The sequence below is a fragment of the Equus caballus genome, chromosome 10 (genome assembly GCF_041296265.1).
Source record: "Equus caballus isolate H_3958 breed thoroughbred chromosome 10, TB-T2T, whole genome shotgun sequence".
NCBI classification, from domain to species: Eukaryota; Metazoa; Chordata; class Mammalia; order Perissodactyla; family Equidae; genus Equus; species Equus caballus.
In genome coordinates, this window is record NC_091693.1 from 18463602 (window position 1) to 18481400 (window position 17799).

The window sequence follows — 17799 nt, forward strand, 5'->3', positions numbered from 1 at the left end:
AGTACCCTTGCCCAAATCTAGCTTATGTGACTCCTCCACTAAGGTTAGTAGAAAAAGATTCAAAAAAATTTGATTTCAATAATTTTTTCATAACTAGTGAGCTTGGATTACTGTACCTAAATCACGGTAATAATTTTAAGACAATAGTTGTGGAGTGTCCGGGTACATGTATCTATAAATATGTTATATATGCATGATATTTTTACCTCCACATGGTATAATTTCCAAAAGAGCTCTATTCCATTGCCTTAACATGTGTTTATATAAATGTAATAGAAACCAACACAAACGTTTTTCAAGTTAACATGATATAATGTAATCCTTGACAAATGAAAGCTTATTGAAGTTTGTTGGTTTGATTTAAGTAGAAATGTGAGTTATCAACATTGGATATGACATAGACATATAGCCATTATCCTAACAGGGTTTATTGGTCTAATAATCTCATATTATCTCTGTCACAAAACTTATCAAAAATAATAGCTTAGAATGATAGCTAGTTCTATGTAATGTCTCATGAATATTTTTAGCCAATCTGACTAATTATTGGGAACAAGTAAACTAAGTAGATGTGGAAAGATAAAAGTTTGGGGTGAACCTTTAACAATAATATGTTTTATTATGTATGTACTTAAAGTAACTTCAAAACTTTTTGGTAACTTGAACATTAGAGTTTTATTAAATTAAACTAAATGACAAAATTTATTGAGTTTCTAGGTCATTTCCATGTATGATAAGATATTAGACATTATTTACTAAACATAGAATTATCTACCTTCAGCTTTGTATTATAGAAAAACTGGAAAAATACTGAGTTTATTGATAAATGTGTTTGCTGCCATGCTGAGAACTTTTCTATGACAAATCACGTGTTTCTAGACAGAATTTGCGGATCTACCAATTCACAGGATGCAAATATATGAACAATTAAGGAAAGTAAGATGTATATTTTCAGCAAAGGTTTAAGGAATGGAGATACATTTTTTGTTAAGAAACACTAACTGGATGCTGCATGAGGAGTGAAGTCAGCATCATGGCGGAGTGAACTTGCCCAGGACTCCCTCCCCTCCAACATACAACGAAAAGGAGCAACCATATTCCAACAGAAAATACCCTAATAGCACAGGAATCCTTGGAGAGTGACATCAGCCACACGCTGGGGGGCGGAGAGGCTGGATCCCCCCTTGGAGGAGCTGGAACCAGGTAAGAGAGAACTTTGTTCTCTCCTTTCAAGACTGTGGTCGCTGCCATGGGAGGCTCCGTGAGGGAAGGAGTTTGGGAGGGGTCATGCCTCCGCAGGATCACCCAGCATTCCCTAGGGCCCTTGGAATCTTTTGTGCTTTCATACAAATTTGTGGATTGTTTTTCTACTTCCATGAAAGATATCATTGGAATTTTGTAAAGGATTACATTGAATCTGTAGACTGCTTTGGGTAGTTTGGTTCCAGAAATGTGTCCAATTGCCTGACACCCTGGACTGATGGATAGGAGAATGATGAAGTCGTGATATCACTCTGTGTAATTGTTCTGACAAAGCCAACTACTAGACTGAACAATGTTCAGTGGGAAAAGCTGTCTGACGATGTTCAAAACCAATAAGGGTGATTAAACCATTGGAAGAAGAAGTTTACACACTAGTGGCATCCTGGAGAAAAGAGAAAACAATGTAAACACAGGCATTTGCTTCTGAGAATCTTTACTTCCCATCGTCGTCCTCTGGCTGCTTCTATCCGATCCTCTATGGCCCCCACATGAATTTCGTTTTCACCCAGAAGCATTTTGTAGCAAGTTTAGCTACCTCAGATACATACTCCCACATCTTCCAGTAATTATGCTTCAAGCCACAAAATGAAGTTTTATTGGGGTAATTTCTACAGTTGTATGTTTTCTCGTTAAAACATAATGAGAGCTTGTGGGATAAAAAGAAAAAAAGATTGCAAAGAATTATAGCTCTAAGAGGAAGGTCCATGATTCAAAGCAAAGTCTTTCTGGTTATAAAATCCATTTCCTTATAATATACACCCAGGGTCATGTGTCAAGTACACATTATGAAGGTAATATGATACTCTGTGTGTTATTCACATATTAATGCTTCCAACCTAAGAACACAGGATATCTTTCCATTTGTTTGTTTTTCTCAATCGCTTTCATCAATGTTTTATAGTTTTCGGTATACAGGTCTTTCATCTTGGTTAAATTTATTCCCAAGGGCTTAATTGTTTTTGATGTTGTTTAAACAAAATTGCTTCCTTAATTTCCCTTTCAAATAGTTCATGGTAGCACACAGAAACACAAATGATTTCTGTATGTTGATTTTGTATCATGGAACTTTACTAAATTCGATTGTTATTTCTACAAGCTTATTGGTAGAGTCTTCAGGGATGTTTTTATACAAGACATGTCATCTGCACACAAAGACAATTTTGCTTCTTCCTTTCTGATTTGGATTTTTCTTGCCTAATTGCTGTGGCTAGGACTTCTATGTTGAATAGAAATGGTGAGATTGGACAACTATACCTGTGTTCCCCCCGGGTAGTGCCAGAGCAAGAATTTCTTTTTTTTCCCTCCTTGTAGCAAAACAAACAAACAAAACTGTTGTACCATTAATCGTATAGCTGTGGTCAGCACTGGTGATCTGTTGGGACCTGTGGAGATCCCTATGATCCATAGAGATGCATCTTTGGTGGTTTCCATGGTGACCCTTGTAGGTCTATTGGTACCCATGGCATCATGGTAAAGATAAGAATCTACTGTGTGTTTTGCTCTGGAGACGGTGAAGCTTTTAGATGGAGCCACAGTGCATGCAGGAAAAGGACTCAGGATATATATGAAGAGAGTTCATTGTACCTTCAACAAATGGGTAAAGTTCAAGCTTAATTCTGTTCTGGGTGCTCTGGGGTGGAGATGGAGGCTGGGTGGGTAGAAGTGTCTTTGTCTTGTGAAGATTGGAAAAAGGAGAATTGTCAGTCAAATAGAAATCTAGAGAGACTGGGGCTGAGGGGCCATTTGCCAGAAGGGACAGATGGGGTCCCTGAATCAACAGATGAAGAAGAAACCCCTTTTGAGATATCCAGGGAACAGTATGGGATATATTCAGACCCAGAGACAAGGGATGTTCCCTTATCCAGGAGGAACAAAGTATGTAACAAAAGATAAAAAAAAAAAAATGTAACCATTGTCCAGAGATCTGGAGGAATAGGCAGCAGGTAATCACAACTTCAAGTTTTAGTTTCTATGGAGCTCCATTTCTAGGATGAAAACACGGGTCCTGGAGAAAATAAAAGAGGTAAGCTATTTTCTAGTAGCAACAAACTGAGTCTCTGAGTGGAGCAGAGGATAGAGCGCTGTGTGAGTCAGACAGAATCATCCCTGAGATCCAGGTGTGCTGGCTCCTCAGTCTGGCTCCGGGGTAGGTGGGGAATTCAACACCTCACCTGTCGTCACCTGGAGTCTGCTCACAGATAGCCTCCATCCCACCAGACAAGTTACCTATCTCACCCAAATTCCAAGTCCACCAGGGCTTGTTGGGTCCCTACAGGATGCTCATGTCAGGGAGACCTCTGGGTTTTCCCAGATCCCTGGTTTCTGATTCAGCACATCTAGCTGGGGTCTGAGACTCTGCGTGTCTCAGTTCCCAAGTGATGCTGATGCTGCTGGCCCAGGAACCACGCTTTGAGAACCACATCTCTACATCACGGTTCTCAAACTTTGCCACCCACTGGCGTCCCTGGGAGTTTCCATATTTGTATCCCTCAAGCTGGTGAAGCTGTGTCTCTGCAGGTGGAACCTGGGCACCGGTATGTCTTACAGCTCTCAGGAGATTCCGAAGCTTGAGAATTGCCCTCAGTCAAATATCTGCTGAGGACTAGATGGACTCAGAGAGTTAACATATCACTGTCATTATGAAGAGCATACAAAGCCTTTATTTCGCTAAAAGAAAATACAAATTTGCTGTATCTGATGGTCCCTTTTGCGTAAATTCATCTAAATAAATTAAGTGCCATAAAACGGAAGCTTTTGAATGGTCATCATTGTTTTTACACTGAATGAATACAGTACCTGCCAGAAATTTTGCTGTTAAAAAGAACATTTTGTTTGACTCTTTACCTGAAATTCCTCTAAATAAAATGCCTAACAGGAAATAACCCTAAACTAGGGCAGATTTTAAATTGTTGTTACAGTAAACAACGTGTCTAGAGACACAGTTGGGTCGAATCAAAGATATGGTCCATCCAGGTACCCCCATGAGACTGTGAGAAAAAGGGTGTGCACATACCTGTTCTGGTGCCTCAGGGCCACCAGGTGGCACCCACACAGGACCTCTCCAAAGCTGGGGCCATTGGCTGGGTGGAAGAGAAGCTCCACATTCATTGAGAGGAAAGTAAGGAAACGACACAGAGACAACATTACACTTGTATAATTTAAGGCTAAAACCAGACAGCTGGAAAATGCTAATTTTGCCAGGATTTGGAGCCATGCCTGATGGGAATTTAAATTGGAACAACCCCTTTGGAAAACAGTTGGCAGAAGCTACTAAATCCTAAGAGACACACATCTTGTGATCCAACAATTCCAGTCCTGGGTGTTTACACAACAGAAATGTTCACCAAGAGACACACAGAAAGGCACATTCACTGCATCCAGGATTATAAGCCCAAGCTAGAAACTTCCCAAACGCCCGTCAACAGCATCATGGGAAAAATAAGTTTTGGTGCATTTGCCCAATGAAATGCTGAACGTGAGTATGATTCTCATGAGAATCATGATGAGTAAAGGACGCCAGACACAAAAGTGTTGCTGCGACTTAATTTATAAAGAGGACACAACTTCATAAGAAACTGACTCACTGTTTTCCAGGGTGACTTACCATTTTGCATTTCTACCACTGTCATGGTCTGAATGTTTGTGTTTCTCCAAATTCTTATATTGAAACCTAATGCCCAAGGGGATGGTATTAGGAGATCGGGGCTTTTTTGAGAGGTGGTCAGGTCATGAGAGCGAAGCAAAGCCCTCATTAACGGGATTAGTGTCCTGATCAAAGAAATCTCAGAGAGCTAGCACCTCCCTTCCACCCTGTACAGATGTTAGCAGAAGTCTGCCACCCAGAAGACGGACTTCACCTGACCACGCTGACACCTGATCTCAGGCTTCCAGCCTCCAGAACTGTGAGAAACTTATAAACTTGTAAACTTCTGTGGTTTATAAGCCACTCCATCTATGGTGTTTTGTTATAGTATCCTGGACCGACTGAGACACGAGCAGTGCAAAAGAGGTTCATCTGCTTCCAGCCCTGCCAGCACTAGGTCATGTGAGTAACTTTCTTTTAGCCATTCTGATAAGTATGCACTGGTGTCGTATTGTGGCTTTAATTTTTTTATTTTCCTAAGAGCTAATGATGCTAAACATCTTCTCATATGCTTATTTGCCATCTTTATATTCTCTTAGACAAAGTGTTCAGATTAAAAAAAAATGGTTCCTTAAACAATTTCCTTAAAAAAATTGGTTGCTTTCTTACTGCAGAGTTTTGAGAGTCCTGTATGTATTCTAATATATTCTGGAACAATTGCTTTGCCACATATATTATTTTCAAATATTTTCCCCATCTGTAGTTTGTCTTTTCATTCTCATAACAGGGTCTCCACAGAGCAAAACTTTAAACATCTTTTATTGTCTGTCTCCTCAGTTTTCTTTTATGGGTCATGATTTGATGTCATGTCTAAGAACCCCGTAGTCTAACCCTGGGCCATGAAGGTTTTCTTTCATATATTTTTAAAAAGTATAGTTTTATGATTTATGTTTAATTTATGATCCATTTTGAACTAATTTGTGTATAAGATGTGAAATTTAGGTCCAAGTTCATTTGTAATATCACCATTTATGGAAAGGAATATCCTTTCTCCATTTGACTGGTTTTGCACCTTTGTACCAAACTCAATGCGTTCACCTCTTGGTGAGTGTGGAGCCAAAAAGCACAACCAAGGCAGAAGTAGGTGAAGAAGCGGATTTGTTGCTTGCACAAGCAAAGAAGAGCACCTGGGATATTTCCCAAAAGCAGCATCTCCCCAAGCTCAGTGCTGCAAGCATGTGAATTTTTTCAAGATAGCAACATCTGCAAAATGGGGACATCAGTTTCTGCAAAACAGAACATATAGTTTCTTTTTGTTCTGAAAAAGATTTGACAGATCATGTTAGTTATGGATAAAATCCTCAGGAACCCTTTCTTTGCCTGGTTCCCTGCTCACACCTTTATTCAGAATCAATAGATCACATCTGCGTGTGTCTATTTCTGTATTCTCTATTCTGTTTCATTATCTTTGTGTCACGTTGTATTGATTAGTGTAACTTGATAGTAAGTCTTAAAATTGGGGAGCATAACTCCTTCCACATTGCTCTTCTTTCTCGAAATTATTTAAGCTATTTTAGTTCCTTTACCTTTCCATACGAATTTTACAGTCAGCTTGTCTGTATCTATAAAAAGCACTATAGGGATCTTCAAAAAGTCCTGTTGGGAATTTAATTGTGGTCGGGTTAAATCTTTAGCTGAGGAAGGAGCACAAAGGATGTAAAAGACGCAGGATCCACATGGATTTCCCAGTATAGTTGTGTTCAAGATGTCTTAACACTAAATACAGGGCCTGGATTTGCTAAAGACTCTTTTAGTCTTTTAGAATGGCTTCTAGACAATTATGATGAGGATTAATCAAGGAGAGTTTCAAGGAGAACTTGACAAAGATTGAAGGCATTGATTTCAAATCCTGGCTGTGCCATCAATTATACCATTTTCCATAACTAACATTTGAATAACACATAGAGTTTTATAACATCTTCCTATATATCATCTCAGTAAACGGTACTTGACAGATCATGCTGGGAGATTATCATAAGGAAATGGGTTTTAAAAACCAGAAAGACTTTGCTTTGAATCACTGACCATCCTACAGCTGTAATGCTGAAAATGTTTCTTTATCTCATGAGCTCTCATTATGGTCTAACCAGAAAACACAACTGTAGAAATTACTTCAGTAAATGTTTGTTTTGTGGCTTGAAAGCATAGTTACAGGAAGGTACGGGAGCATGTTCTTGAGGTAGCCTAACATGTTCCAAGTGTCTTCTTGGTGAAAATGAAATTCATGTGGAGGTCATAGAGGACTGGACAAAAGTAGCCAGAGGAAGACAATGGGAAGCGTATTTCTCGGAGGCAAAAGACCGTGTTTATGTTATTTTCTCTTTTATCCAGCGTATCACTAAGAGGGAATGCTCTTCTTCCAATGGTTTAATCACTCTTATTGGTTTTGAGCACCATCTGACATCTCTTCCTGCCCATCACTGTTCAGTCTAGCACTCAGCCTTTCAGAATAATTACCCAGGCTGATTTCATGACTACACTTTTCATCTATCAGTCTTGGAGTTCAGAAAATTGCACACACTTTTGGATCCTAAGCCATTTCTACCCAGTCCCAGCTTCTTCCTCAGTCCCCTCCCACCACTAGGTTATCAGCAGCAGCATGTGTCCTACCCCTAGAAATCTTAAACCATTGCCAGTGTGAGCAATAAGACATTGTCCTCTGTCTCAATGCATGAAAAAAGACCCTTAGATGTTGTAAGATGTAACATTAGATGTAGATGCAAGATGTAAGTCCAAACATAGTGGAAAATTAATTATAAACTGAGAATTCTACTTAATTAAACAATAATTCAAGAATGAGTATAAAATGAAGACATTTTCAGGCAAAATACTGAGAAAATTTACCACCTTTGTTATGAAAGAACTATTTCAAATTATACTTTATAAATAAATAAAATAAATCCACAGACAAGAACAGCCAATGAGTCAAAGAAGATATCAAAAGGTAAATTTAAAAATAATGAAACGAACAAATTCTAAGCAGAACATATCAAAACTTATGGGATGCAGCAAAATCAGTTCTAATAGGTAGTGTTCATATCTGTAAATGACTACATTAAGAAAAAGAAGGATCTCAAATAAAAAACTGGAAGTTACACCTCAAGGAACTAGAAGGAAAAGAACAAACAAAGCCCAAAGTTAGCAGAAGGAAGGAAGTAACAAAGATTAGAGAAGGAAAAAAAATGAAATGGAGAACAGGAAAAAATAGAAAAACAAAAATGAGATTTTTTTTTTTAAAAGAGATGAACAAAATTGACACACCTTTAGCTTTACTAAGAAAAAAACCAGAATGGATTCAAAAAGTAAAAGAAATGAAAGAGGAGCTGTTATAACAGAAAAGCTGTATTTCTCTCATGACAGAGAAATACAAAAGATCATAAAAGACTACTATGAACAATTATAAGTATAGATGCAAGAATTCCCAAGAAAATATTAGCATCTTGAATTCAAAAGAACATTAAAATGATCATACACCATGGGATGCAAGCATGGTTCAACACAAGCAAATCACTAAGGTGATGGACCGCGTTAACAGAACAAGTGATAAAAATCATATGATCATTTCAGTAGATGCAGGTAAAGCATTTAACAAAATTCAACATTCTCGCGATAAGAACTTTCAACAAATTAGATATAAAAGGAATGTTCGTCATCATAATAAAGGTCATATATGAGAAGCCTACAGCTAACGCTGTACTCAATGGTGAAAAGTTAAAAGCCTTTCCTTTAACATTAGGAAAAAGACAAGGTGTCCACTCTTGTCATTTTTTTCAACATAGTTCTAGAAGTCCAAGCCACAGCTATTAGCAAGAAAATAAAGGCATTCAAATCAGAAAAGAAGAAGTAAAATTATTTTTATGTGCAGAAGATATGATCTTATATAAAAAAAATACCTAAAGACTCTGCCAAAAACCTGGTAGAACTAATAATTGAATTTAATAAAGTTCTGGCATACAAAATCAACATACAGAAGACAGTTGTGTTTCTATACACTAACAATGACTATCTGAAAGAGAAATTAAGAAACAATCCTATTTACAATTGCATCCAAAATAATAAAATACTTAGAAATAAATTTAACCAAAGATATGAAGGACTCAAAACTATAAAACGTTGATGAAAGAGACTGGGAAAACACAAATAAATGGAAAGACATCCTGTGCTCTTGGGTTGGAAGTGTTAATATTGTGAAAATGTCTGTACTACCAAAAGCAATCTAAAGATTCAATGCAATTTTTATCAAAATTCCAAAGGCATCCTTTACAGAAGTAGAAAAAAAATCCTAAAATTTGTATGAAACCACAAAAGGTCCTGAATAGACAATCTTTTTTTTTTTTAAGTTGGCACCTGAGCTAACATCTGTTTCCAATCTTTTTTTCCTTCTTCTCCCCAAAGCTCCCCAGTACATAGTTCTATATTTTAGTTGTAGGTCCTTCTGGCTGTGCTATGTGGGACGCCGCCTCAGCATGGCTTGATGAGCGGTGCTAGGTCCACGCCCAGGATCTGAACCGCCAAAACCCTAGGCCACCGAAGTGGAGCATGCGAACTTAACCAATTGGCCACGGGGCTGGCCCCAACAAAGCAGTCTTGAGGAAAAAGAACAAAGCTTAAAGCATCACGCTCCCTGATTTGTGTTGTTACAAAGCTATGGTAATCAAAACAGTATGGGCATAAAAACAGTCACATAGACTAGTGGAACAGAATAGAGTCTAGACATAAACCTGCAAATATACAGTCAAGAAATTTTTGAGAAGGGCACTAAGAACACACAATGGGAAAAAGTCTCTTCAATAAATAGTGTTGGGTAAACTGGCTATCTAGATGAAAAAGAATGAAACTGGACCCGTATCTTACACCACTCACAAAAATTTACTCACAAAATAACAAAGACTTAAATGTAAGACCTGAAACCATAAAACTCCTAGAATAAAACATAGGGAAAATTTCCTTGATTGGATTAGTGATGATTTCTTGGATAAGACATAAAAGGTACAGGCAACAAAAGCTAAAACAAACCAGTGGGACTACATAAAACTAAAAAGCTTCTGCACAGCAATGGAAACAACCAACAATTTGAATTGGCAGCCTACAGAATGGGAAAAATATTTGAAAACCAAATATCTGATAAAGGATTCATATCCAAAATATAAAGAACTCAATAGCAAAATAGCAAGTAATCCAATTAAAAAATGGGCAAGGACCTGAATAGATATTTTCAAAGAAGGCACACAAATGACCAGTAGGTATATGAAAAGGTACTCAACATCAATAATCATCAAGAAAATGCAAATCAAAGCAACAATGAGCTATCACGTCACACTTGTTAGGATGGCTATTATCAAAAAGACAAGCAAAGGGGTTGACTTGCTGGCATAGTGGTTATGTTCGCATGCTCCATTTTGGTGGCCCAGGGTTCACTGGTTCAGATTCCAGATGCAGACTTGAATACTGCACATCGGGCCATGCTGTGGTGGCATCGCACATACAAAGTAGAGGAAGACTAGCATAGATGTTGGCTCAGCTGCAATCTTCCTCAAGTGAAAAGAGGAAGATTGGCAACAGATGTTAGCTCAGGGCCAATCTTCATCACCAAAAAGAAAAAAAAAAAAGACAAGTGATAACAAACATTGGTGGGAATGTGGGGAAAAGGGAATCCTTTCTACGCTGATGGTGGGGATGTAAATTGGTGCAGACATTATGAAAAACTGTGTGGAAGTTCTTCAAATATCTCAAAATAGAAATACTATATGATCCAGCAGTCCCACACCTGGGTATATGCCTGAAAGAATTGAAATCAGTACCTTCAGGAGCTATCTGCACACCCATGTTCATTTCAGCATTATTTACAATAGTCAAGACGTGGAAACAAGCTAAATGTCCTTCAATGGATGAATTGATAAAGAAAATAGGGTCTCTCTCACTCTCTTTCTCTCTCTCTATATGGAATATATATATATATATCATATACATACGGAATACTACTCAGCTATAAAAAGGAAGGAAATCTTGCTGATTGCGACAATATGGATGGAACTAGGGGGGATGGTGCTAAGTGAAATAAATCAGACAAATACAAATACTGTATGGTATCACTTAAATACTGAATACAAATAAAGCAGATTTCATAGAAACAGAGAATAGAAAGATGGTTGTCAGGGAATGTAAGGAGAAGGAAATGGGGAGACGTAGGCGCAAGGGTAAAAATTTTCAGTCGTAAGAAGAAGTAGTTCTGAGGATCCCATATGCAGCATGGTAACAATAGTTAATAATTCAGTATTATGTACTTGAAAGTTGATGAGAATAGATCTCAAACAGTCTCACCACACACACACACACACACACACACACACACACACACACACAAAGACCCAACTGTGTGAGGTGATGGATATATTAGTTATCTTGATCTCTGTAATCATTACAAAATGTATAGGTATATCAAATAATCATGTTTAAATATATACAGTTATACTTGTCAATTATTTCTCAATAAGGATAAAACAAAACATTTTCCAATAATTGCCTTTAAAATTAAGAACAAGGCAAGATTTACACCCATCATCACTTCTATTCAACATTGACCCAGAACCCTGGTCAGTGAGATGAGAAAAGAAAAAATAAAGACAACATACTTTTATGCTACATAGAAAACGAAAGAGAACATAAAAGGTAATGAGAATTAGAAGGAAGTTCATTCACATTGGTGAATACCTGATCAATATTCAAAGTCAGTTACATCCCCAAATCAGGCACAAACAACTGGAAAATGTAATTTTAAGATGTGGTTAATCTAGAAGAAATGACCTACATCTAAAAAAGATTTGCAAGCTTTTCATAGAAAAAATGATAAAAGATCATGTAAGGTATATTAAAAGCTTTAGATAAAAGGAGGGATAAACAATGTCTATAAATGAAGAGATAAACTAACTAAAATATGCCAATTCTCCATTAATTATTCTGTAAAATTACTGTAATGACAATTATAAAAATACTGACAATAACAAGTCACTGAGGATATGGAGTAACAGAGAACATAAATTGATAGATCCACTCTGGAAAATAGTTTGATATTATCTTTTAAAATCGAAAATTCATATTCACTACGCTTTAGCAGTTCTATACTCAGGTACATAAACCAGAAAGAAAGTCACGCACACGTGCACCAGAGAAGCATTATTCTGAATAGCCTTAAATTTGAAATGCCTCATTCAAATTTGTAACTTTGGACATACAGAGTTTTGGGAGAAGCATCAGATGAAAAAACTAATTGCTTCAGTGATGCGTGCAAATAACAATCAGGGTTTATTCCTTTTGATTCTCCCCTTGGCCAAACCTAACCTATGGTTGGCCTGAGTAGACGGGACTCACAGTAGAGGACCACACAGGCCATGAAGGCATGCTGGGTGTATTTTGCATAGGATATTCTAGGGGTCAAGACTCCCAGAGCATTGGTGATGTAAGGGTTGCAAGCTCCAGGAGTCCTGTAGATTCCTTACCTTGTTAAGGAGGAAATGTGTCCAGAGTTCCCTAAGGCTTTTTTTTTTTTTTTTTTTTTTTTTAAATCATATATGATCCAGAGCTCCGCTTTAAGATTTAGGGTCCAGAGAATGGATTCTTGTTTCCTGAGTCTAAGGACACTATTTCCTGGGACTTAAATTCCGAAGGTTTTTTCATCAGTATGGGGGAGTTTGGATAGAACTTCTACAGGGCTGCAGATAGCTCAGGATATTGATATTAGTTGATAGTGATAAAGATTTTGGTGTCGGTGGTTCTTGACTGTATAAGAAAGAGGTCTATGTGTGAGTTTTAAGGCACAGATAAGCAAGATATTGGAATAGTGTTGAGGTTTACAGGATATGTCTTCATCACCCACCTCTGTTGATGGGACTTTCCTGGATTCCTGATGACAACTGAAGCACAATTTAGACTATTTTAGACACCAACTGGCAAGATCAAGTATAACATCGATGAGGGAGGTGTTCTCTTCATGTGTGGGCTTCTACCGTAGGGTTTCACTCTTGTCTTTTTCTGAAAGAATAACCTAAAGGAAAGCAAGAGAGAAGATTGATGAGTTCAGCCAGGATTAACTCAATAAGAAATACAACTGCCAGGCTTTGAAGATTGGACTTTATGCTGAGGGCAAACAATTCAGGAAATGTGAATTGTTCAATATCTAACAGATGATTGCAACATAGCCCAGAAGGGCCAAAGAGCATGAGGTGAGGACACCAATAACGAGTCTGTTATGTGAATTTATGTTTAGATGTGGCTCTGGTTAATAAAGAACCAATGGAAAGGTTGGCAAATAAATACTCATTATTTAACAAAGGTTTATTAGCTACTGTGAGGCAATCACTACTCTAGGACCTGGGGTCAAGAATGAACAACTCAAAGAGTTTACATTTTAGTGGGAAGATACACATGCAATAAACACATAAATAAAATACACACTCATTGGTGATGAGTATAAAGGAAAAAAAAGATGAGACTACAGAGATGGTGAAAGAGCTAATCTATATCATACTGGAAAGGAAGACTTCCCTGAATACAGAGACATTTTAGCAGACACCAGAAGGAAAGTGTTAATCAAGGTCACGCAACTTGGATAATAAATAGATAAAAGAAAGTGGTGAGGGACATGGGGGAGTGGCTTGGGAAATAGACGACACGTGTGAGATTTCAGAGTCATGCTAACTTTGGGAGAAGGGTGGTTTTATTTATTGAATAAGATCAACCTGTAGTGGGAGCAGTCTGAGATATGGGGCAAAATGTCTTCAAATTTGAACATATTGAATTAGAGGTGAATCTCCAGTGAAGAGGTCCATGGACTGTTAGAGGATCAAGTCTGAATCTAGCAATACATACCATAGCCGAGTTTTCAAAAAAGAAAAATCAAACAGTTTTGAGAAAAATCACAAAATTTCAAGTATCTGAGACAGACAAGAAATTTTGCATAATTAAAAGCACAGAGAATGTAGGATAATGTCTGCATTTTTGAGACAGATAGGACAAGAGGATTAAGGGAGTTTTATAAAGACACATCTAAAACATGGTGGAAAGTCAGGATTTTGTTGTCTGGGAAGCCAATGAAAAGCTGACTTTGAGAAACCCACAAATGAGATTAGAGAAGATTCCAGTGCTCTCTGTTAGAATTAGAAAGGCCCTGGAGACTCAGAACGTAGCTAGGATGGTTTATGATGGGGCAAAATGACAGGCTGGCTGGGGTTCTTTTTCTATAGGAGAGAATGTGGACTTTGAAAAATTTTGTTCCAACGGTGATGGGGCCCTATACTCCCAGGATGGTGTAATATAGAGATCTCAGCTTGGGTGTAAGACGAGGTCTGACAAAGGCCTCTGACAATCCCCCAGCTTCCATGTTTTAAGTTCACTCACCGTTTCCTTGGGTGAACCATTCAAAATATTATTCCAGTGACTCTGGCTTCTTAATAAAATTGAATATGTTCCAGAAAAAAAATAACCAGAAACGAGAACATCTCTGGGATTTCTGATGAGATAAATCACCTTAAAGAGAAAAATGCTATAGTGAAAAATTGATACAGTCATCTCCTATCCTTCCTGATTTTCAGAAAAATGGAGACAATCCAGTTCCTAGGAAATGCCAATAAACATCAATGGATTCTTTCAAAAAATTAGTTAATGTGTTCATTAACCAAATACATATTTTTAGGTTCCTATGAACCATTCACTGGAGTAATGCTAAGAATATAATAATAGAAGAGGAAAGCATTGTCCTTTCTCTCTTAGATATCATAGTCTACTCAAAATAGGAAGCAACCAAAGGTTTTAAAAGGTGAGTGCTTCTGGGGCCAGCCTGGTGGCTCAGCTGTTAGGTTCACACGTTCCACTTCAGCTGCCCGGGGTTTGCTGGTTTGGATCCCAGGTGCCGACATGGCAAGCCATGCTGTGGTAGGCGTCCCACATATAAAGTAGAGGAAGATGGGCACGGATGTTAGCTCAGGGCCAGTCTTCCTCAGCAAAAAGAGGAGGATTGGCAGCAGATGTTAGCTCAGGGCTAATCTTCGTCAAAGAAAAAAAATCATCCCAGCCTGGAGATTTCTTTTTCAGAAGGTATTGAACTATGAGTCCAATGTCTTTGTTAATTACAGGACCATTTAGGTTATCTGTTTCATCTTGGGTGACTTTTGGTAGTTTGTGTTTTTTGAGGAATTGGTCCATTTAATATAAATTGTTGAGTTTATGTACATACTTGTTCATAGCACTCCATTATTATCTTTTAAATATCTGTGGGGTCTTGTCATATCTCCTCTTACATTCCTAATTGATAACTGTCTTCTCTCTTTCTCTCAATAAGTCTTGATAGAGTTTTATCAAGTTGATTAGTTTTCAAAGTACTAGCTTTTGTTTCATTGGTTTCTCTATAGTTTTCAATTTTATTGATTTTTTGCTCTTATCTTTATTATTTCTTTCCTTCTTGCATTGTGTTCATTTTGCCCCTCTTTTTTTTTTTTTTTTTTTTTAAGATTTTATTTTTTCCCCTTTTTCTCCCCAAAGCCCCCCGGTACATAGTTGTATATTCTTTGTTGTGGGTCCTTCTAGTTGTGGCATGTGGGACGCTGCCTCAGCGTGGTCTGATGAGCTGTGCCATGTCCGCGCCCAGGATTCGAACCAACGAAACACTGGGCCGCCTGCAGCGGAGCGCGCGAACTTAACCACTCGGCCACGGGGCCAGCCCCTTTGCCCCTCTTTTTTTAACCTTTTTGAGGTAGAAGTTTTAATCACTGATTTTACGTTTTTCTTTTTCATTCTTTTTTAAAAGGGGAAAATATCTACTTATTCTTAACTAGTTAATTAATTAATTTTCTACTGTGGTATGAACGCTTAATGTGAGATCTACCGGCTACAAAATTTTAAATGCACAATATAGAATTGTTAACTATAATAGGCACAATATTGTACAGCAAATCTCTAGAACTTAGTCATCTTGTATAACTAAAACTTTATAGCCATTAAATGGCAACTCGTCATGTCTCTCTCCCCCTGATACCTGGCAACTACCATTCTACTCTCTCTTTCTATGCTTATGACTACTTTAGATACCTCATATAAGTGGAATCATGCAGTATTTGTCCTTCTCTGGCCTATTTCACTTAGCATATAGTCCTGTAGGTTCCTTCACGTGGTTGCAAATGGCAGACTTTCCTTCTTCTGTAAGGCTCAGTAATATTCCATTCTATGCATAGACCACAATTTCTCTATCCACTCATTTCTCAATGGACATTTAGGTTGTCTCCATGTCTTGGCTATTGAGAATAATGCCACATTGAATGTGGGAGTGCGGACATCTCTTTGAGATTATGATTTGACTCTTTTGGATATATATCTAGGAATGGGATTGCTGGGTCATATAGTATCATATAACAGTATATCTATCTATCTATCTATATCTATATCTATCTATCTATCTATCTAAACTATATATCATATAGTATTTTTAATTTGGGGGTAACCTCCAAACTGTTTTCTGTAATTGCTGCACCAATTTACATTCCCACCAACAGTGTACAAAGGTCCTAATTTTTCCACATCCTCACAAACATTTGTTGTATTTTAAGGGTTTTTTTGGTAATAAGTACCCTAACAGGTTTGAGGTGATAGTTTCTTGTGGTTCTGATTTGCATTTCCCTGATGATTAGTAATGTTGAGTAACTTTGGATGTACCTGTTGGATATTTCTATATCTTCTTTGCAAAAATGTCTATCCAGATCCTCTACCCATTTTTTAATCAGATTGTTTGTCTTTTTTGTTCTTGAGTTGTATGAGTTCTTTATGTATTTTGAATATTAACCCCTTATCACGTATATGATTTTCGAATATTTTCTCCCATTCTATTGGTTGCCTTTTCATTTTTTGATGGTCTTGTTTGCTGTGCATAAGATTTTAGTTTGAAATAATCTCACTTGTATATTGTTGCTTTCATTGCCTTTGCTTTTGGTGTCAAATCCAGGCAATCCTTCCCAAAACCAATATCAAAGATCTTTTCCTCTATGTTCTCTTCTAGGATTTTTATGGTTTCAGGTCTTACAGTCAAGTTTTTAGTCCGTTTTGAATTAAATTTTGTGTGTGGTGTAAGATAGGGGTCCAGTTTCATTCTGTTGCACGTGGCTGTCTAGTTTTCCCAACATCATTTGTTGAAGAGACTGTTCTTCCTTATTGTATAGTCTCAGCTACTTTGTCATAAATTAATTAACCATGTATGTGTGGGTTTATTTCTGGAGTCTCTATTTTGTTCCATTGATCTATGTGTCTTTTTTTTTATGCCAGTACCATACTGTTGTGATTACTTTGGCTTTGTAATATAGTTTGAAATCACATAGTGTGATAACCTTAGCTTTGTTCTTCTTTCTCAAGATTGCTTTGGCTATTCAGGGTCTTTTGACATTCCATACCAATTTTAGAATTGTTTTTCCTATTTCTGTGAAAAATGCTGTTCAAATTTTGATAGGGATTGCATTGAATCTGTGGATGGCTTTGGTTAGTGTGGACATTTTAACAGTATTAATTCTTCCAATCCATGAGCATGGAATAACTTTCCATTTATTTCTGTCTTCTTCAAGTCCTTTCATCAAGGTTTTATAGCTTGCAGCGTACAGATCTTTCACCTTCTTTCTTCCTAGGTATTTACTCTTTTGTGCAAATGTAAATGGGATTGTTTTCTGAATTTCTCTGACAGTTCGTTGTTAGTGTATAGAAATGCCACTGATTTTGTATATTGATCTTGTATCCTGCAACTTTACTGAATTTGTTGATTTGTTCTAAAGTTTTTTGTGGACTCTTTAGGGTTTTCTACATATAATATCATGTCATCTGCTAATAGAGACAGTTTTACTTCTTCCTTTCCAGTTTGGATGCCT